Here is a 21,793-nt window from a genome sequence, read left to right on the forward strand (position 1 = left end):
TCTTTTAATGCATATACCAGTATTTCTCCTCCCAGTTAAAGAAGAAGCCCACGATCAGTCAAAAAAAATTCTAACATTAGTTCCCATGAAAGCTTACCATTTGGAGTTAAAAGTAACATTCTATAATCAATGTAGCAACGTGCAATGAAAATGGTAACCTTTTCTTTCTCCCTTCCCCAAAAGAGAAAATGATTAAAATTTCTATTTATGAAGACATTAAATAAACTCACTATCTTTAAACAAATTTCTCTTAAATTCACCATTTGTTTCACTGATGATTACATATTTCAATCAGAATATGTTTATGATACTAAACTAGTCTTAAATCAATACTATATAATACATCAATAATACATAAGTGAACAAATTCTAAAGAAATTTCCCAATTTTTCAAACAACATCCAGAAAAGACTGATAAGAGTTATTAAATGATACTCATTTTGGACACAGAAAAATTGTTAACCATGTCACATCTTCAACACATCAGAAAAACCTAGCATTTTCTATATAATGCTAGCAGTTATATAAATGCCATGTAATCTTGATTCTTCATGAAGAATATGTAATCTAATATTTCTACTTCCCTCCTGTTCCATTTAACATACAGCAAATAGTAGTAATAAGTTTTAATCCCTGCTGAAAACTTTTAATAATTATGACAAATTAAAGAACTCTTCTTAATTCTTAACCAGAAATTCAGTCTCATGTGGTTCCTCAAATTTACAGCACATATTTTAGAGAAAATTTCAAGGGGAACAAATAAGTTATATGGGATAAATATACATATACATGAGGCAAGGTTGATACAAGTAGATGGAACAAATTAATCATGTCCCAAAGTCTACAATGAAGCCACAATTAATGAAACCTCTAGAGAATGAAGCTTCGTTATAATGATAGAATTTTACAAGAAATTTTAGAACTCTACAAACTATGTGAAGTAATTCAGATCACAGAAAATAGGTTGTTCCTTGCAGTTTTCCTTTTAAAAAAGAGGCTATAAAAAAAGAGCCTAGCAAGATAGGTTAACAGATAATCCCAAAACATTCAAGACAAACTATATTTTATACAGATCAGGGAGCTAAGGATAAGTCTAGCAGAAGGAAAGATTTAAGTAAAGGACATATATATTTAATACCTAAAAATCTACCTCTATAAATATTGCAGTTTCTAGGACATTGTTTAGCAGGTCTGTCTATGGGTAATGGCAAGCTTGCAAGCTATTTTTATCCTATTAAATGTAAAATCTTCTTAAATGTTAGTATTTTCAATAGGGCCAGTATTTTGGGTTTCTTGACAAATCTGACATTATTTAACTTAATGTGTAATGATATTTTCATAATATAACTCCTCTTCACCAATTCCTGGAATATCACACCTCAATTATGGCACAAAGGTCCACATCTGATAGGCACTGATTTTTCCCAATTGATAAGAGATTTCATTGAAATAGCTTCTCTAAGCTAACAGATAATAATAATAGTATAATTAAAAAACACACATAAAAACAATAAAAACTCACTGCCTTTAAAGAGCATAAAAGAGTCTTGCTAGCTCAGCTGGAGCCTGACAGCATGCTAATGAAGACAAGGTCACAGGTTGAACTCCTGGTCTCCCATACTCAAAGGCTAGCCCTCTGTAGTCGGTAGTCTCATAAATCTTCCAAAGACTAAAGAAGATGGAAAATACTGAATACATCACTACTCTCAAAACTTCTCAAAAATACATGCCTAATTGACAATGAGTAAGCTTTGGGAAATGAACTATATTACTATACTAATTCGGGAAATCAGGAAGCAGTTTGTACAAAAATATACACAATCACAATTTTAAGATTTCAACACGATTACTAAATTATCAAATCTTAATGCATGAAAACATAAGATAACACCAAGTTAATAATATAATTTTTTTATTCTGCTAAAAATAAAAGAATATCAAAATTGCATAATTGCTATTGTCATTGTTAGAATGAAGGATTATTAAAGGCATATGATTTTATCTAAACTACTTTGAAGATAAGGTAACAAATCCTACAAGCTCCTACTCAGTTTAAACAACAATTCAGAATACAACTGAGAAAAAAATAAGGCATGTCCTAAAGTGGGACATGTCCTAAAGCATGGCAATGTCCAAAAGTAATTCAATAATATCATATTGATTTGGAGTACAATCATTTTGAGAATTAATCCATCCAAGACCCTAACTTACCCTATCGTTTCCTATGTGTTCTATTTCTCTAAGCTGTTCATGAAATTCCAACATCTTTCTTAATCAGAAGCTGTTAAACCAAAAAAGTTATAAAAACAAAGTTATAAAAACATTAGATGCTTTCCTCCCTTATTCTCTGATTGCTTTTTCAAACTCTCTTCATAGAATCAATACTATTTTCTATTTAAATTCAAATCTACTTCAATTATTTACACTTCAAATCAAATCAACTGAAAATACAAACACTAATTTATATCTAATTAAAAATTTTTAAATGAATTGAAAACCTAAGAGATATTTTATTTTTTCCTAGGAAATTAAAAAAACACCCTAATTCCATACCAAAGAGTAACCAAATGAGTTTTAAAACCTGAAAATTAAAATGTTTTGTAGTTCCACTCATTTTTCAAAGACTTTCCCTTTAACTTTAACTTAAAGTCCCCTATGTTCTATATAGATCCCATCTCAGAATAATGTTTTTAAGTCAATGAAGCAAATTCTAAATTTCAGATAGAGGTTAGTGAAAATAAAGACCTTTTTTCCCCCTACCAACTTCAGACTCCCTGAAATCTCTACTCACCCGTTAAGAGTAGAGGAGCTGTGAAAAACAGGTTAAGAATGTCTGCTCTAAAACAAGTATACTTTTCTCAGGAATTATCATCATAACTGAAGTCCTCTATTTTACAATCGTTCATTTCAAAACTAATGAAACACTACTGTTCTATAAGCACTTGGGATAAACATTTGCATCTGGTTTTCATTTTCCTTTTGAGTAAATTTTTTTAAGTTTAAAATATCTAATTTTTAAGGTTAGTTATTTACCTTTTATGCTTAGAGTTGTTTTTTTCTTAAGTATACTCTGTGCATCAAACTCTCCTTAAATCAATCTTCAGTTCTTGAAGTAAAAAAGCTAGCTATTCCTTAGGACTTGAGCCCTTTAAGTCATGAATGGAAGCAGCATAAGAGTTGATTTCTACCAGAGGCACTGCTGCTCCTCCTCCCTATGAACTCTCAGGTGATGATAGAAGTTAGTTTCCTCTCATACCTTACCTGCTCTGGAAAACCTAAGAAAAGGCAGCCAGAAGAAAATAAAAAGAACAGAAAAGAAAATACTGCCAGAGTCAATATTTTACAAGTTAAAAAATGTGATGGTTTTATGAAGGCTTTCAGATGAGTGTTATTGTTTCCATTATCAAAGTTATCGAACATACTGTTTATTCAGCTGTTTCCTAAACTGCACTAACTCCCAAGTTTTTCTCAATGTCTATCTCTTACAATATGATAATATTCTATATATTTATATGCCACAACTTGATCCAGACATTTCCCAATCAAAGATTCATCCCCCAGAACACACACACACACACACACACACACACACACATTTAGCTTTTTGAAGTGACAAAAAGTGCTGTTATGAAGTGAATCAATAATCTGGAAAATAACATATATAAATAACAATAATGCACATGGAAAGTACACCCCTCAAAAAAACCCTAAACCTGAGTTCTTTCATCCCCCAGTGCTCCTCAGTCCCTTGGTGCCTCACCCCCACTCTGGGGTGACCCACTGAACAAGCACTGGCTAGGCTGCTTAAAGTGCCTCTTAGAATTTATATAATAGTTTGTGGCTGGCACTGTGCTAAACACTTTTCTGGATGCTATTTGATAGTTTGATCCTCACAATCCCAGTCTAAGAATGCTATTGTTATCCTCCTTTTACTGTTGAGGAAACTGAGGCAAAGAGGTCAAGTGACTTGCCCAAGGCTACACAGCCAGTTAGTATCTTGAGTCTTGACTCCAGGTCCAGCCTCCCTAAGGACTACTCTACCAGATACCTATCAGCTGTCAGGAGACAGAGATATATTCAGAAATAAAAATGCTAATCAAATGACAGAAATCAATTAAAACTTTTAAAGTGCTGCTACAAATATTTTCGTCATATATTAAGCTTTTTTTGTGTCATTCACCTTCTCAGGATATATGGGTGCAACCTTTTAATGTAATATTGACATATGGGTATAGTTCTAAAAAAACCAATCAGAATGAATTCTGGAAAATATGTTCTGGGGAATTATGTCCAAGGTGACTTTTGTTTTTGTTTTTTTTTAGGTCTCATTTTTACTTCTGTGATCCATATTCCTGGTTCCACTATGAGATGGATAAATTTCTGCCTTTAGAAGTGAGGTTAAGAATAGGAAAGTCATTGTTGGAAGGGTTGTGGAAAATCTGGGACACTATTACATTATTGTTGGAACTGTGAACTCATCCAACCTTTCTGGAGAGCTCTTTGAAACTATGCCCAAAGGGCAACAAAAATGTGCATACCCTTTGATCCAGCAATACCACTACTGGATCTATACACTGAAGAGATGATGAAAAAGGGTAAAAACATCACTTGTACAAAAATATTCATAGTAGCCCTGTTTGTGGTGGCAAAGAATTGGAAATCAAGTAAATGTCCTTCAATTGGGGAATGGCTTAGCAAACTGTGGTATATGTATGTCATGGAACACTATTCTATTAGAAACTAGGAGGGACAGGAATTCAGGGAAGCCTGGAGGGATTTGCATGAACTGATGCTGAGTGAAATGAGCAGAACCAGAAAAACACTGTACATCCTAACAGCAACATAGGGGTGATGATCAACCTTGATAGACTTGCTCATTCTGTCAGTGCAACAATCAGGGAAAATTTGGGGCTCTCTGCAATGGAGAATACCATCTCTATCCAGATAAAGAACTGTGGAGTTTGAACAAAGACCAAGGACTATTACCTTTAATTTAGGGAAAAAACTGATATTTTCTGATCTTGCTATCTCTTATACTTTGTTTCTTCCTTAAGGATATGATTTCTCTCTCATCACATTCAATTTGGATCAATGTATACCATGGAAACAATGTAAAGACTGGCAAATTGCCTTCTGTGGGGGTGGGGGAGGGAAGTAAGATTAGGGGAAAAATTGTAAAACTCAAAATAAATAAATCTTTATAATTCAAAAAAATATATAAAATTAAAAAAGAATAGGATCAACCCAGTATTATTACTAGAATTATTACTTAATTAGTCATTGTCTATTCTGATTGAATCTGCAGCTCCTTATTTTTGGAGACTTCTTTCACTTTTTATGTTAAGAATGATCTATTATGGGGCAGCTAGGAGGCACAGTGGATAGAGCACTGCCCCTGAAGTCAGGAGTACCTGAGTTCAAATTCAACTTCAGACACTTAATAATTACCCAGCTGAGTAGCCTTGGGCAAGCCACTTAACCCCACTGCCTTGCAAAAACCTAAAAAAAAAAAAGTCTGTTATAGTCTTTTCCAGTCATATATTAAGTATTAATAGTTTTCTTTAAAGGATAACTCTTAGAAGCCCCATTAACTTGCATGTCAAAATTTCAAAAGGTCATTCTGGGTCATTTTGCTTGTTTTTTTATTCTTGAAACCTCTGCAAATGTCCTTGCCCACACATTAAGATAGGAGTTGTTTTTTTCAAGGCCAGCCAAGGTTAATACTAATACACTAGTTGATTACATTACCCATGGTGAGAGAAACATCAGTCCTCAATGTCACAGACAATCTCATCCTTGGGGCAATTCAAGAAATAATCTATGACAGACTACTTGCCCTCCTCAATTCATCCCACACCCTGAAGTCAAGAGATACTTACAACTGAAGCTGCTTATGGGTCCTTTACATGTATCAAGGCTGAGTTGTCCCACAGGACGATCACATGAGTCAAAAAGACTGTCCAGAAGCTCAGAATGAGACTCTTGGCCAATTGGTATTAAGCTCATATGCCCTCGCTAATTAATGCTCTTAAAAGTTCGAGAACTCTTAAAAAATAGGGCCTTGATAAGGAGTGACATTGGAAGCAGAGACCTTGTTTCTGTATAAATAGAATGACCAGCCTCAAATCACCAAAGATGTCAAAGATGTAGCTGGAACCCTTAAAACAAATTCTAACGCTCCTATAGGCAAAGGGAAGACTAGCAGTGGACCAGGGAGCTCCAGGGGAGTGGTTCCCCAATGTGGAAGTCCCAGTAGGTTTCATACTCTCTGCAGTCATTGTACATACAAAATCTGACTGGCAATAACCTATATTCTTCAATGAACCCAATGGAACCTGTAAAAGTTATATGTTGTACTTTGTTTTGACCTTTAAGTGACATGGAGTTAACATTTATCCTTTAGGATTGTTTGCAAGGCAATGGGGTTAAGTGGCTTGCAGAAGGCCACACAGCTGGGTAATTATTAAGTGTCTGAGACTGGATTTGAACTCAGGTACTCCTGACTCCAGGGCCGGTGCTCTATCCACTGCGTCACCTAGCCACCCCGAGTTAACATTTATCATACACCTATCCAGTTAGAAAGCATTGACTGAGAGGTAGGTAGTACAATGGCTTGAGAGGTGACCTCAGAGCCAGAGGTTCATATCCTACGTATGGAACACAGAATGCATGGACATGGGATCGATGGGAGAATGGTGGTTTTTGGATAAAATAAAATAGTACTGTGCCATGTGGAATAAAAACAATTCAGAAAAACTGAGAAGTTATAGGATATATATATATATATATATACATATATATGTATATATATACATATATACATATATACATATATATCCACCCATACATACACACTGAGAGTTGTATGAATTATCTGGAACAAGCAATAATTTTTATATAGTTTTATTTTGTAACAGCAATAGTGTGTATTTGCTTCTACTAATGGTAGGCTGACTCAGAATATTTGACCTTAACTAGATAGAAATAGATTAAACTGGTTTCTATACTACTAATTCTCTGTCAGTTGAAAGCTGGATTTCTTGCCACACACATATAAACATCTTTCATTGCTCTCTTCATTTTTTAATTCTATAATTTTAGAAAAATGATATTACTTTAAAGAAACATGCAAATGTTATCAGTCTTAACCAGCATATTTCAAACTTGTTAGAGACTTAACAGCACTTACTGGTGCATCTCAAAGAAAATTCAAATTCACAATGGAAGATCTATTCAACAATGTCCTTCCCCCCCCAAAAAAAGGAAGGGAGAAGAACCAAATACTACTGCTGTAAATAGTCTAATTAAGCCTCAAAAAACATGCAGAGATATGAGAGACCTGACATCAAGAAGGACTCTTACTGCCTCTACCATATGGTATAGACTTCTTGAAGTTGGAAAAAAGATGAGGAGACTAGTTTAAAAAAAAAAGTTGGTTAAAAAACCAGCTGATATGGGGCGGCTAGGTGGCATAGTGGATAGAGCACGGGCCCTGGAGTCAGGAGTACCTGGGTTCAAATCCGGTCTCAGACACTTAATAATTACCTAGCTGTGTGGCCTTGGGCAAGCCACTTAACCCCATTCGCCTTGCAAAAACAAAAACAAAAAAAAAAACAGCTGATAACTGTTGCTATGAAGAAAAATGATTGTGATGGGCAAAATAATAAATAATAATAAAGAATGGTATATTAAAGATTGTTAGTAGATAATTCTTACTGATGACAGGACCATAGGAAGCCAGCTGTTAAAAGGCATGGAGTGGGGGGTGGGGGGCTAATAGGGGAAGAGAGTGATGTACAAACCTATTACTGACTTTCTTGGGACTCTCTAATCTCTTGCCCTGGCTCTTTTAGAGACATGTCACAGTCCTGTGTGGGTGCAGAATTCTGCTTTGGAGATTAGCTTTGAAAGACAGATTCTAATTGTATCAGGCAGATAGGCACTTCAATCATATAGTATGGGGGTGCTCACAGTATTTTTTAAAAAAGAAATTAAGAGTGAGAAAAGGCCATCAGATTTAGCACTTTGAGAGCATAAATGGGGAGTTAGGGTGATTCAAACCTTAGACAACCTGAACTTTAGAGGAGTGGCTTCCAAGCTTTTTTGGTCATGGTACCCCTATCAAAAAAAAAATTGAGCAAGCATCAGAAAGATTTATTTTGAATAATTTCTAGTGTACTAATTATATTCTATTTAAAAAACTTATGGAAACATAGAACTTTTATAATGATGAGAAAATGATGAAATATTTGAGCCACTGGAGTTTATTGAATAAAGGGAGTGACAGGCTTTTTTTTCTAAGGGAAAATCACTTTTGTAGTTTTGTACAAGTGGATAGAAGAAGGGAAGGAGGGGCGGCTGGGTGGTGTAGTGGATAAAGCACCGGCCCTGGAGTCAGGAGTACCTGGGTTCAAATCCAGTCTCAGACACTTAATTACCTAGCTGTGTGGCCTTGGGCAAGCCACTTAACCCCGTTTGCCTTGCAAAAAAAAAAAAAACCTGAAGAAGGGAAGGAATTGAGGCAGGGAGGTACATGCTGCTACTGCAATAATCCAAGCAAGAGGCAAGGAGGGATTTACAAAGTGAGCTAAAGTGCCAGTTTGAGAAGACAGGTGTAACTGATGGGAGAATTGTGGAGGAAGAAATGACAAGATTTGGCAGCTCACTGGATATATGGGGTGAGCTAGTGAAGAATTAAGGATGATCCTATGTTGTGAACCTGTCGGTGACTAGGAAAGACACTGGGTTTAAGAGAAAAGATAATGTCATGGGATCTTTTGTGCAGAACTCTCAATCCATGCATATTTGGCTATTTCTTTGTGACTCTTTCTATTCCAGTGAAAATCAAAGGAGGACAGGGTCTGATTTGTCTGGTACAGCCACTAGGGAATCTGGAACCCAAGGTGGGAAGATCTTGGAAGGGGTAAGGGGGCATTTTATCTCTGATTCTTGCCTTCTTTAAAGTTCAACTCAGTGACAGCCTCTTTCAGAAGACTTTCTGATTTCTCTCAATTCTTAGTACACTTTCCTCTTCAAATCACCTTAAAACTGTACACATTGCATCCCCCAGTACAACAAAAGCACCTTGAAAACAGGCATTCTTTCATTTTTAATTTTAAATCCTCAGCTTGCAGAATGTACTTAATCAAAGTTTCTCTAATTAAATCACATTTGGTTTTGCTTTAAGTATTCTTCATGTGCATGAGCTCTCTCCACCTATAGCGTGTTTTCTATAGCCTTTATAACTTCAAATTATTCTACTCCACAGAGCACCTATTCAGTAAATATTACTAAATTACTGATAATGTTTACAAGGTATCTGAATTTTGCCATCATGCAAAAATTCAAAACTTCTTTTTTTCCATTACTAATATATACTTTGGAGTGCTTCAGTTGAACAGATGGCTTTCCCACAGCATAACAGATTGAGAGCCAAAAAAAAAAAAAAGACAATTTACTATTAAAGAACAAAATGAAAAGTTTTTTTTTAAGTGTTGAAAACAAAAAGATGAGTTAAATTTAAATTGCCTTTAAACCAAACAAGTTGAAAGGTCATGTGCTATAGCAATACATATTGGATGGTGATGGTAAAATGATACTTTCTTTCATTTATAATTATTTTAAACCCCCCCTTCTGTCTTTAGAGATGGGGAACTCTGAAGATAAAATATTATGTTTAAAATATTATTAGTTTTTTTATCCCACTTTTTCCTTCTTTCTTTTTTATCTTTGTTACAAGGATGGCTTGTTGAGAAGAGAAAAGGATATATTTGCCATATATTTGGCAGTTCCTTAAGAAACTCCCTCTACCAGATGAGATTTCAGAGAAGCCTGGAAAGATTTGCATGAATGTTGCTGAATGAGATGAGCAGAACCACAAGAACATTGTACACCCTAACAGCAACATGGGGTGATGATCAACCTTAATGGACTTGCTCATTCCATCAGTGCAATAATCCAGGGACAATTTTAGGTATCTGAGACAGAGAATATCATGTGTATCCAGAGAAAGAATTGTGGAGTTTAAACAAAGACCTTCAATTTCAAAAACAAAGTTGTATTATGTACTACATAATTTTGCTACCTCAAAATTTTATTTTTTCCTCAAGGATATGATTTTTCTCTCAACACATTCAATATTGATTAATGTATAGCATTGAAAAAATGTAAAGATTATCAGAATGACTTCTGTGTGGGGTGGGGGAAAGTGTAAAATTCACAACATTACCAAAAAATTGATAGGTAGATACTACTATTGTATATAATTGGAAAACAAATAAAATATTTATATAAAAAAATAAAAAAGAAACTCCCTCTACCAATGCAGGTTGACATATTTTCTATAATATAATATTAATGTCAAGTATCTTAGGGAATTAAGAGGTTTGATGACTTGCTGAGGGTCATAGATCAGTGTTCTCTAAACATTACACCATGATATCTCAAATAGACAAGAAGTGAAAGATTTCCAAAAAATTTATTAAATAGTTGTAAACTTTTAAAAATTATTTTTAAATGATTTTTAATATCTTTTATTTTTATATCCCCTTGTATTAATGAAGTCACAAGTTCCAATCACTAGCCCTGTCCCTTACATTTTTATTTTCAATTCTCAAAGGATCTATGACTTTTAACAGAACTCTCACTCCACACATGGGATTACTCCACAAATGCAGATTACAAACCTATTTATGATTTAGGTAAATCCTAGAAGTTATCTAAGAAAGAGTGAGTTAAAGGTCAGGTTCAAGTAACAGTGGTAGGAAGAGTTAGAAGAGAAATTTGAACCCAAGTCTCCAAATTTTTTTCCCTTGGTTTTTGATTTTTGCAAGGCAATGGTCACACAGCTAGGTAATTATCAAGTGTCTAAGGTCACATTTGAATTCAGGTCCTCCTGACTCCAGGGCTAGCATCCAGCAAGTCTCCAATTCTATGTACCTCACAATGCTGCCTGTTTTCTTAGTTTTCAATAAAACATGAAAAAATTATGAATTTCATATGATTTCATTTAAATTACAACATAGATTTTATAAGTACATTAGGGTTAAAAGAAAAGTACTGTCCATTCATGTCCACCCTCAAAGAAAGTTTCCAATCTTTTTGGTGGGACAAGAAGTAGAAAAACATGAAATAGTTTCTTTTTGCTTTTGTTTTTGCAAGGCAATGGGGTTAAGTGACTTGCTCAAAGTCACACAGCTAGGTAATCTGAGGCCACATTTGAATTCAGGTCCTACTGACTCCAGGGCAGGTGTTTTATCTACTATACCACCTAGCTGTCCCAAAATAGTTTATTAAAAGTGGCTACTATGTGATTAAATACCAACATAAATGATACAAATACTAAATCATGTAAGTTTTGAGAAAAGAATAATTTTCTGCACAGTTCAAAAATAGATTATCTTGGGATTTTTTTTATACTAAAAATATTAAAGCAGAGAAAGAATCATTTGTCACTTCATAAAATGGGATTCATGAGAAACAAACCATAATTAGTGTTTCCCCATCTGAGTTATATGCCACAGACTAGAAAAAAATGTACGTTTCTACCAAGGCCTGCTCAAACTCCACTGCCAGAGTAAGATAATCCTTAATGGCTCAGGGGAAGGGATCTAAGAATCTAGAAGGAAGAGAAAATCAAGGATTGGAGGTCCAGGATTCAAGGAAAAAAAGGAGTCAGTTTAGTTTGGGTTCTCTTGTTTGTTCATATTTATGAGAAGTAGTAATCAACATAGGTACTAGATCTTTTGCTGATCAGAACTGTCAGTTGGAGAAAACTAGGCTAAATGGTAACAATGCTTCAAAATCTGGATTCTATGAAAAAGAAGGCCAAAATCTCAGAGATGGTCACTTTTCCCATACCTCTGAACAATGCAGAGCTCCCATGTTAGTTCCCATCCAAGATGTCTTTTTCTATGGACAAACTGGCCAGTTTCTATTAGTATAATTAATGTGAAATGACAACTCCTCACAGATACCTTACAGGTAAGATATTAAATAAACTTTGAAGGCAATATTCAAAAAAGATAAATAGGTCTATTCTTTGTAGCTCTGATCTTTAAGGCCAATTAACTTTCAGAAGTTAAACAATTAGATCAACTATCAACGACTCTTAAAAGTCAATTTATCAATAGCTACTCCAGAAAAATAGCAATGTTTCCTGAAGCAAAAATTTTGTTTTGTATATTCTTAGTTCCATAGTTGATAGCTTACTCCTCTTGCCATTAATTTAAATAGCACTTTAAAATCTACAAAGGACTTTTTCAGACAACACCTTGAGGTTGGTACTACGGGTACTGTCATAATTATTTTTTAATTATTATTATCCCCATTTTATTAATGAGGAAAATGAGATTCAAAGTACATAATAAGAAAAATTATCATAACAGCATTCATAAAGCATTTAACGGTCAGTAAAGAGATTTACAAATATTATTTCATTTTATCCTCACATCAATCTTGGGAAGTAGGTATTATTATTCCCATTTTACAGATGACAGAGAGAGAGACACACACACATGCATTAGGTTACCTGCCAAGGATCAGCTAGTAAATATTTGAGGCTAAATATGAACTCAGGTCTTCTTTAACCTAGGCTCAGAACTCTAATCATGTACCACCTAGATGCCTAAAAGTGACTAGACTATGATCACATACCTAGAGTCAGAGGTAGGATTTGAGCCAGGTCTCTCATATCTCTCTATCTAGCAATTTTTTCAATGTCACATGCAATCTTTCCATATAATGCCTACTCTGGCAAATACCAATTCTGGCAAATCAAACACATTAATATTCAGAAGATGATGAATTATAAGAAGACAAACATTTCAACCATCTATTAAAATATTTTATAATTGAATCATAGAAAAAGATCATAGTATAAATGTGACTTATTAAAAAGGGAAACTGAATATCAATGTGCCATAAAAAAAAAAGTACTAACAGATGTATAATGAAGGAAGCACAACCAGGAGAACAGTTTTAATAGTGATATTTTAAAGAAAAATAACTCTGAAAGCCTTAAGAACTCTGACCAATGATTCCAGAGAACTAATGGGAAAGCATGCTACCTGCCTCCTGTCACAGAGATGATGACGTACTTAATATACAGAATGAGACAATCATGGCAAAGCTATGGATATGTTTTGTTCTACTATGTTTTTTGTTAGAAGTCTTTTGTTTTTCTTTCGTCCTTTCTTTTTTCATCTCTTGATATCATTTGTGGAGGAGAGGATATCTAGTAATAACAAAAAGGGTCATTGTAGCATTTTTAAATGTACAGCAGAGAACAGAAGGAAATAGAAAAATAGGATAAAGTGACTTGTTGAATTTATTATAAACTTTTTTTAAAGTCCTGCACATAACAGAAATTTGCATTTTCACGTGCAATTCTTTTTCTATTCTACTTTATAAATGGAAATATTCATGCTAGGTTCAATATAAAGATTTTTTTTAAAAAAAGGAGCTTAAATACAAATATACATTCTTCATAAGCTTATACTTATTAATATATCTTAATATATTATACATATATATATTAATATATCTTGGGGCAGCTAGGTGGCACAGCAGATAGAGCGCTGGCCTTGGAGTCAGGAGTACCTGAGTTCAAATTTGGCCTCAGGCAGGTCTTCCTGACTCTTATTACCAAGCCACTTAACCCCACTGCCTTGGAAAATCTAATATATATATATATATATATATATATCTTATTAATATAATTAATAACACTTTTGAGATCTTTTTCTTCAACTGTACTACATATTTTTCATTGTTTTCTAAGGGAGAAATTATTAACTCTATAAAGTGTGTATATATTTAATATATATAATGCACATTATATATATAGTTTTCTAATCTGATTATCAATGCACAGATTATATTATCTGATTATTAATGTGTTTATATATGTACATTATATGAAAATGCCCACAGAAAACTATAAAAAACAAAAAGTACTACTGAGGAAAATATACATAACAAGTATAGGATGAGGTATTAACAAAAGTAATGTTACAAGGATGGTAAATGCTTTGGAATTATTAATATGCTTATAGGCCTCATTCAAATATAAAGTTGTGTTGACAGGATACAATATATCAGGTTATTTGTCAGTTTTTAATGAATGTTCTGGTAGCCTCTTCATAGAATGTGAAAATATGTCTTTGCAAATTCATTTTCCAACTATCTCTCCATCAGGTTTTTGTAGAAATCTTCTGGGTACTTTTCTCACATCAAGAACTGTCTTTTATAACATATACTGGGCATTAGAGTCTAGCCATGTTTGACAATTCTTTGTGAAGTCTAAAACTCATACTTAAATATTTTAAGGACCTGTGATTTCATTCCTGACTCATTCTATAGTGAAGATTTTTCAAGAGGTCACTGAACTTTTCAATTACAAAGTATGTCATTTGTCCCTGAAGAGAAAAGAGAATGTCTGAAATGCTAACAAAAAAACACTATTACACTAAAATGGGTCATGAAGCTGGATATAAGAAAACACCTCTACGTGGAAGATTGGGTACCTTTGTGTATCAGGTATGTGGATGATTTCACTCTTTCCTTTTCCACCATTGCTTTGATAACTGTATATTATACTGCCATCTGAAAGGGGATTGTACTGGGCACTGTGCCATCCTATCTGATTCATACAACAACTCATGAAGTAGGTAGCATTATCACCATTTTACAGATAAGGAAACTGAGGCCAACAGGTTAAGGAATTTGTCCAAGTCACCCTGCTAGTAAATGTCTGGACTTGAACTTAGGTCTTCTGGACTCTAGGTCTAGGGCTCCATGTGTTGGGAGGAGGGAAAGGGGAAATAAAAAAATACAACAAGATTTGATTTGCTCCAACTGCATCCCATGATAAGGATTCTTAAGGATCATATCTGGTGTCCCCTTTCCAATATCACAAATGTTTAGAGGCAGGTAGACAATTACCTACTGGAGTGAAGATGATGTATGGGGTGGCTCAATAATGCATCCACATTCTCAAAGTACAAGTCACTTTTTGTACTTCCCAAAAACGAAGTGTCAGCTTAGTGTCACCTCTTGCAGATTTTTTATTTTCTTTTTGTGTTGACTCTCTAGTTCAAGAGTGAATATTTAATTGTATGACCTTCTAAATGATGCCCAAGTCTTCTTCAACTTCTTCAACTATTTTTCCAAAATATAATGTTTTTTCATGAACTTCTCTTCCCGAGTCACAAAATATTTCTTTTATTTAATGGATTAACATGACAAAAATCCTCCATCTCCAAAAAATACAATATGCAAAGTTATTTCAGCCATGAAATGAAATGAAATTTGGGTACAATATCTAAAACAAAATGCCTTTTAAATCACTTCTAACAAGAAAGAGACTAAGGGATATTTATGGCCAGATAATAAACTTAGTGTTAGCAATACCTCACACTAAGTATTTTTTTAAAAAATGAACTTTATTTTAACATTCATTTCTTAAAGTTTTAGTTTCAAATTCTGTCTCCTACTCAAGGTCTTTTCCAATCCACCAAGACAACAAGCAACGTGATATTATTTATATATATGAAATTGTGTAAAATATTTCCATATTAGTCAAATTGCAAAAATAAAATTAAAAATCACTATATTAATTAGAATATCTAAATCTTTCACAATTGATCATGAGCACAATATGCCTAATACAAATTATTTTTAGACTACTTTAATTTAGATATAAGAAAAAGAAAACATTTTTCTCACTCACATGAAGGAATCTAATACTGCTCAGGAGAATTATACGCTGAATCACAAGTTGAACTTCCAGTATTTCAAAAACTTTCTCCTAAAGATCTTTCAGCAGTGAATAAATTGCAATCACCCTTAGATTTAGCAACGAAGTTTCTTTCCTCCCTTGTTCTACTAGAATTGCTTTCACAATACATTCCCCTTACTAACAACACTAACAGTCCTTGTGTCACCCTTCAAAAAGAAGTTCCCCTGGTCTCTAGAACTTATCAGATCACAATCTTTCAAGCTAAAAGGCCCTTCGGAAACCATCTAGTCCCATTGCTTTGCCTTACATAGAGGGGATCTAAGGCTAAATGAGGTTAAGCCACTTACAAAAGTCATCCAGGATGCAGCGGAGCCTAGACCTAAACAAATCACTCCTCTTTCCTCTATGCCATAATACCCCTCTATGCCATATACCCCCTCTTTCCTCTATGCTTTACCCCTCCTTCTAAAAACTAATGTGACTTTGGCAGCCTTAAGAAAGACACTTCCAAGAATAAGGTGCTATTGGGCTGCTGGTCTCTATCCTGGAGTGTTGTGTTCAAATAAGAGGTGCCAGTTTAAAGGCCCTGAAAAGATGGAGAATAGCAGACATGGGAGCATAATGACTGTTCAACTATTTAAATTCAGGTATAATATCAGGAATATCTTTGTAATAATTAGGGCTGCCAAAGATGGAAATTGGGTCCCCTGCATTTAAAGTGCCATCCAACTCTAATTTCTGTAATTCTGGCGAAACCCTTTCCTGCAAATCCCAGCAGCTGTATGTCTTCCCCCTAAGGATTTTAAATTAATTCTAGTCAAACCCCCAAAATCCTAGATCTCATTTTTTCATCACTTCCACTTCTGGGATTTTTTATTTCCAAAATCTTATTGTGGAAGATAATGGATTTTGAAGTCAGTGAAGTTGCTTCAGAATCCAAACTTTGTTTCCTTACTGCCTGTCATTTGATTCTCTGGGCCTCAGTTTCCTAAGTCCCTTCCAGTTTTGCATATACATATATATGTACATATATATATATGAAATACTGTGAAAATGAATATATCCTATAAAGTAACTTTAAGCATCATTTTCTACAATTGAAAAAATAATTATGACATTTATGCCAATTTCTCAACTCCAACAGCAATCACAACAGTTAAAGGGAGTGGGGGGGGGGGCATTTGGGGCAGAATTGCAAGGTTGCTGCCTGATCAATACCTAACAGTGTTATCCTAAAGATGACTAGAAGGCTGGAAGGGAAGCTGAAGCCCTCAGCTCTCCCCAGGGCAGGGAACAGGGGTCAGGGCACTCTGGACAGGCTCTTTTTAGGTTTTTCTTCAAGGATTTGAGGAACAGGAAATGGAAGGAAGAGAAGATGAGGGAGGGGAGGAGAAAGGAGCTGGTGAGGGAAGAAGGAAGAGGGAAAGGTGGAGAAGGGGGGGAGAGAAAGGAGAAAGGAGGAGAGGGAGGGAAGGAGAATAGAGAGGAAGGAAAAGAAGGAAAAGGGGGAGAGGAAAGGAGGAAAAGAGAAGGAAGGAGGAGAAGGAGGGAAGGAGAACAGAGAGGAAGGAAAAGAAAGAAAAGGGGGAGAGGAAAGGGGGAGAAGAGAAGGAAGGAGGAGGAGAATAGAGAGGAAGGAAAAGAAAGAAAAGGGGGAGAGGAAAGGGGGAGAAGAGAATGGAGGAGGAGGAGGAGAGGGAGGGAAGGAGAACAGAGAGAAAGGAAAAGAAAGAAAAGGGGGAGAGGAAAGGGGGAGAAGAGAAAGAGGAGGAGGAGAGGGAGGGAAGGAGAACAGAGAGGGAGGAAAAAGAAAAGGGGGAGAGGAAAGGAGAAGAGAAGGAAGGAGGAGAAGGAGGGAAGGAGAACAGAGAGGAAGGAAAAGGAAGAAAAGGGGAGGAGAGGGAGGGAAGGAGAACAGAGAGAAAGGAAAAGAAAGAAAAGGGGGAGAGGAAAGGGGGAGAAGAGAATGAAGGAGGAGGAGAGGGAGGGAAGGAGAACAGAGAGAAAGGAAAAGAAAGAAAAGGGGGAGAGGAAAGGGTGAGAAGAGAAGGAAGGAGGAGAAGGAGGGAAGGAGAACAGAGAGGAAGGAAAAGAAAGAAAAGGGGGAGAAGAGAAGGAAGGAGGAGGAGAGGGAGGGAATGAGAACAGAGAGGAAGGAAAAAGAAAAGGGGGAGAGGAAAGGAGGAGAAGAGAAGGAAGGAGAACAGAGAGGAAGGAAAAGGAAGAAAAGGGGAGAGGAAAGGGGGAGAAGAGAAAGAAGGAGGAGAGGGAGAAGGAGAACAGAGAAGGAGGAGAGGGAGGGAAGGAGAACAGAGAGGGAGGAAAAAGAAAAGGGGGAGAGGAAAGGAGGAGAAGAGAAGGAAGGAGAACAGAGAGGGAGGAAAAAGAAAAGGGGGAGAGGAAAGGAGGAGAAGAGAAGGAAGGAGAACAGAGAGGAAGGAAAAGGAAGAAAAGGGGAGAGGAAAGGGGGAGAAGAGAAGGAAGGAGGAGGAGGAGAGGGAGGGAAGGAGAATAGAACAGAGGAGTGAGAAAGGGAAGGAGAGAAGAGAGAAGGAAGGAAGGGAGAGGAAGGGAAGAAAAAGCTTAAAAATGAAGAGGAGGAAAGGGAAGGAGGGAAGAATGTCAGGAAGAGCAGACAGAGGGAGGGAAGGAGAGGGGAAGAAGGGAGAGGGAGGGAGAGAGAGAGAGAGAAGATGGGGAGTGCGAAAGGGGGAGAAGGGAAGGAAGGCGGGGGGAAAGGGGGCGGGGGCGGAGTCGGCGCCCCCCCCGCGCGCCGCCCCCCCGCACCCCCGGCCCCCCCCGCACCCCCCCCGCGCGGGCTCAGGCCCCGCAGGCCCGGCCACGCGGCCGGCGCCCCGCCCCGGGGAGGCGCGGGTTGGCACTCACCCGCGCTGGCGGAGCCGGGCTGCGGCATCTCGGGCGCTCCGGGCGGCCGCGGGAGGGGCAGCCGGCGGCGGCGCCCATGCAGCGGGGCCGCCCCCGGGACCACGGCGCTGCCTGCAGGGCCCGGGGCCTCGGCGCCCGCGGCAGCGGCTGCCCCCGTGCGAGCCGGAGCGGAGCCGGAACTCGGAGCCAGCCGCCCGCCCGGGCCGCCGCCGCCCGGCCCACGTGACCCGCGCGTCAGGCGCCTCCGCCGAGGCTCAGTTCCCGCGAGGGAGGCTCCGCCGTCACCGGGGAGAAGCTCGTCCGCGCCAGTGCCCTGCCCTCCCCCTCCTCCCCTTCCGTCTCCTGTGCCTCAAGTCCTGGTAGAAAAGCCTGAAAAGAGCCCGGGCCCGACCCGGGGGCCCGCCCCGCTCCCCCTCGTGTCCGCAGCGCCGGGCGGCCCACCCTAGCAAGCCAGCACTGGCTCTGGGAAAGCTGACATGGTGGCGCTAGTGGCACGGCCCCGCTGAAGCCCATCGGCTGAGAAGGCAGGAGCACAGAGCGGCCTGATCCAGCCTCGTCCTGCCTTTTTGTTGCAAGCACGGTGCCCGGCACTAAAGAGCCTCGTCCTGCCTTTTTGTTGCAAGCACGGTGCCCGGCACTAAGGAGCCTCATCCTGCCTTTTTGTTACAAGCACGGTGCCCGGCACTAAGGAGCCTCGTCCTGCCTTTTTGTTACAAGCACGGTGCCCGGCACTAAGGAGATACATAAACAAAGCCACCCTGCTTCATTCATTTCAGTTGAATCCGACTCTTCGTGACCCCGTTTAGGGTTTTCTTGGCAAAGATAATACAGTTCACTATTTCCTTCTCTCATTTTACAGATAAGAAAACTGAGGCAAACAGGCCCATTGTCACAAAGCTAGAAAGCAGTCTGAAGCCAAGTTTGAACTCAATTCTTCCAGATTCCAGGTCTATACACTGCTATCTACTCGATAAACTCCAGTTTTATTGCTCCTTATCATCTCCGGGATCCAGGATATAAAATCCTTTGGCATTCAAAAATGCCACCCCACATCCTTTCCAGTCTTTTTACATCTTACAACCCATCCACTTAATCCTCGATCCAGTGACAACCAGCCTTCTTGATATTCTTCCACTTCACTGTCTCTCTCCCATACCTAAAATGCTCTCCTGCCTTGCCTCTTCCTCTTCATTTTCTTCCTGGCAGCTAAAATCGTACCAATACAACTAAAAGCCATCTATAGAAAGCTGTCCCCAATATCCCTCAATTTAGTGCCTTCCCTCTGTAGATTATTTTTAATCTGTTTTGCATACCTTGTTTTCATGTCTTCCCTCATTTGACTACAGACTCCTTGAAATCAGACTGTCTTTTACCTTTCTTGGAATCTCTAGTGCTTAGCATAGAGTAGGCACTTAATAAATGTTTATTGACTGACTAAATTCAAAGGGCATACGTTATAATGGGAGAAGATTACATATAAAGGGGAACTAGAAAGCTGGAAGACGAGATGACTAGCAAAGAGAAAGAAGAAAATCTTTTCCTTTCTCCCTCCACAAAGCCATCCTTTACAATAAATAGGAAAAGAGAGGGGAGGCAAAACAGTTGATAATAACTCATATTTTACTTAAAATATTTTGTGGCTATCTTTTTTATATTGCCTAAATTTCTTATAGTAACTCTCATCTCTCCTCTTTAGAACTATAATTTATAACAAATAATTTTTAAAGAAAAAATGATTTTTAAGAATCAGCAAAACCGCAGCAGCTAGGTGGTGCAGTGGATAGAGCACCAGCCCTGGAGTCAGGAGTACCTGAGTTCAAACTTGACCTCAGGTACTTAATAAGTACCTGGCTGTGTGGCCTTGGGCAAACCACTTACCCCCATTTGCCTTGCAAAAACCTAAAAAAAAATCAGCAAAACCAATTAATAAATCAAAAAGTCTGGAAATGTGATGTCTTTCTTTTTGAATGTTCCACTGTTGTTGTTTTTTAGCTAAGATTTTCATTACCATATATCTTATATTTCAGTGCCTTAAGTAGCTCAAATAGTTGAAAGATCCATGCTTTGCTTTCAGAGATGAATTGTGTTTGTTTTGTTTTTAAGATGAACAGCCTGAGAATACCATTTGGGTTTTTTTTTAAACATTGACTTGTCTTCTCTTTTCAGCACCAAATTGTTTCACAACACATTTGGAAACTATGTTTACTTTTCTCTTCTGCTTGCCATGTATTTTTTTTACATTTTATATAATCTTTTCCTCATGGGTATGCTAATTAATTGACTCCCTTACATTTGCAATTTGATGCTTGGCTGTGTCAATCCTTCATAAGTAAAAATGGTACCATGATGGACATGCTAAATCAAATGAACATTTCATAATTCTCATCCTTCTGGATCTCTATTTTTGACACAACTGAGGCACCTCTCCATACTACATACTCTCTCCTCCCTGGCTTGGGATTATCCATGTCTCTTTATCCATGCATGAGTGCATCCCAGAGTTGTCTTTCATTCCTCTTCCGTCACTATAATCTCAAAACTAATATGGAGTCAATGATCATTTCTATACATCACTCCCAAACTCAGCCTCATTGGTCTCCTATTCTCTTATCTTGCATTACCAACTGCCTATTAGACATTTCCAGCTGGAGTCCTCTAAATATTTCAAAATCAGCATACCTAAAGCAAAACTCAATTTCTTTATTCTGAAACTTTTTAACTTTTGTACATCTGTCAAAGTTTTTCCCATCACTTTTCCAGACACAAGATCACAATCTGCCTGACTTTGGAATCTTTACTAAAGATTTTTTAATGAACCAATTCAACAAACATTTAAATATTTCCTGTGTGTAAGATATAGGATTGGATGCTGGAGATACAAAGAATTAAAAAAAAAAACAACTTCTTTCTTTAACTTTGCATATTATCAAACTATAGAGAAAATGTCATAAACACCTAAGTATATACAATATAATTTAAAGAAAGTGCCTGCTAACTACTAAGAGAATGAGGAAGGGCCTTATTAGGTTTTAGTTGTGCTTATTGAACATCTCCTCTATTTAAGGCTCTTGGTAGTGTCTCTGTTTCAGGGAAACCTAAAAAACTCAAGATTACTCATGGTTTTTAAGTATCTCAACAGGTGTCTTTTTTTGTAGTCAATAGCTATGA

General features: G+C 37.3%; 1 protein-coding gene across 3 annotated transcripts in view; it reads right to left on the reverse strand.

Moving 5' to 3' along the window:
• LOC141492701 (polypeptide N-acetylgalactosaminyltransferase 11) overlaps nucleotides 1-18,725 on the reverse strand; it is a 66,001-nt gene extending 47,276 nt beyond the window's left edge. The window contains exon 1 of one of the 3 annotated variants that reach the window (XR_012470039.1): nucleotides 18,626-18,725. The gene's annotated coding sequence lies outside the window, so the exon portion shown is untranslated. Of the gene's footprint in view, nucleotides 1-3,033; nucleotides 3,135-18,625 lie in introns of those variants that run through there. The other 2 variants (XM_074193307.1, XM_074193309.1) reach the window with 2 other exon arrangements.
• Between the last annotated feature and the right edge of the window lie 3,068 nt (nucleotides 18,726-21,793).

Source organism: Macrotis lagotis, chromosome 7, assembly GCF_037893015.1.
Source record: "Macrotis lagotis isolate mMagLag1 chromosome 7, bilby.v1.9.chrom.fasta, whole genome shotgun sequence".
NCBI lineage: Eukaryota > Metazoa > Chordata > Mammalia > Peramelemorphia > Peramelidae > Macrotis > Macrotis lagotis.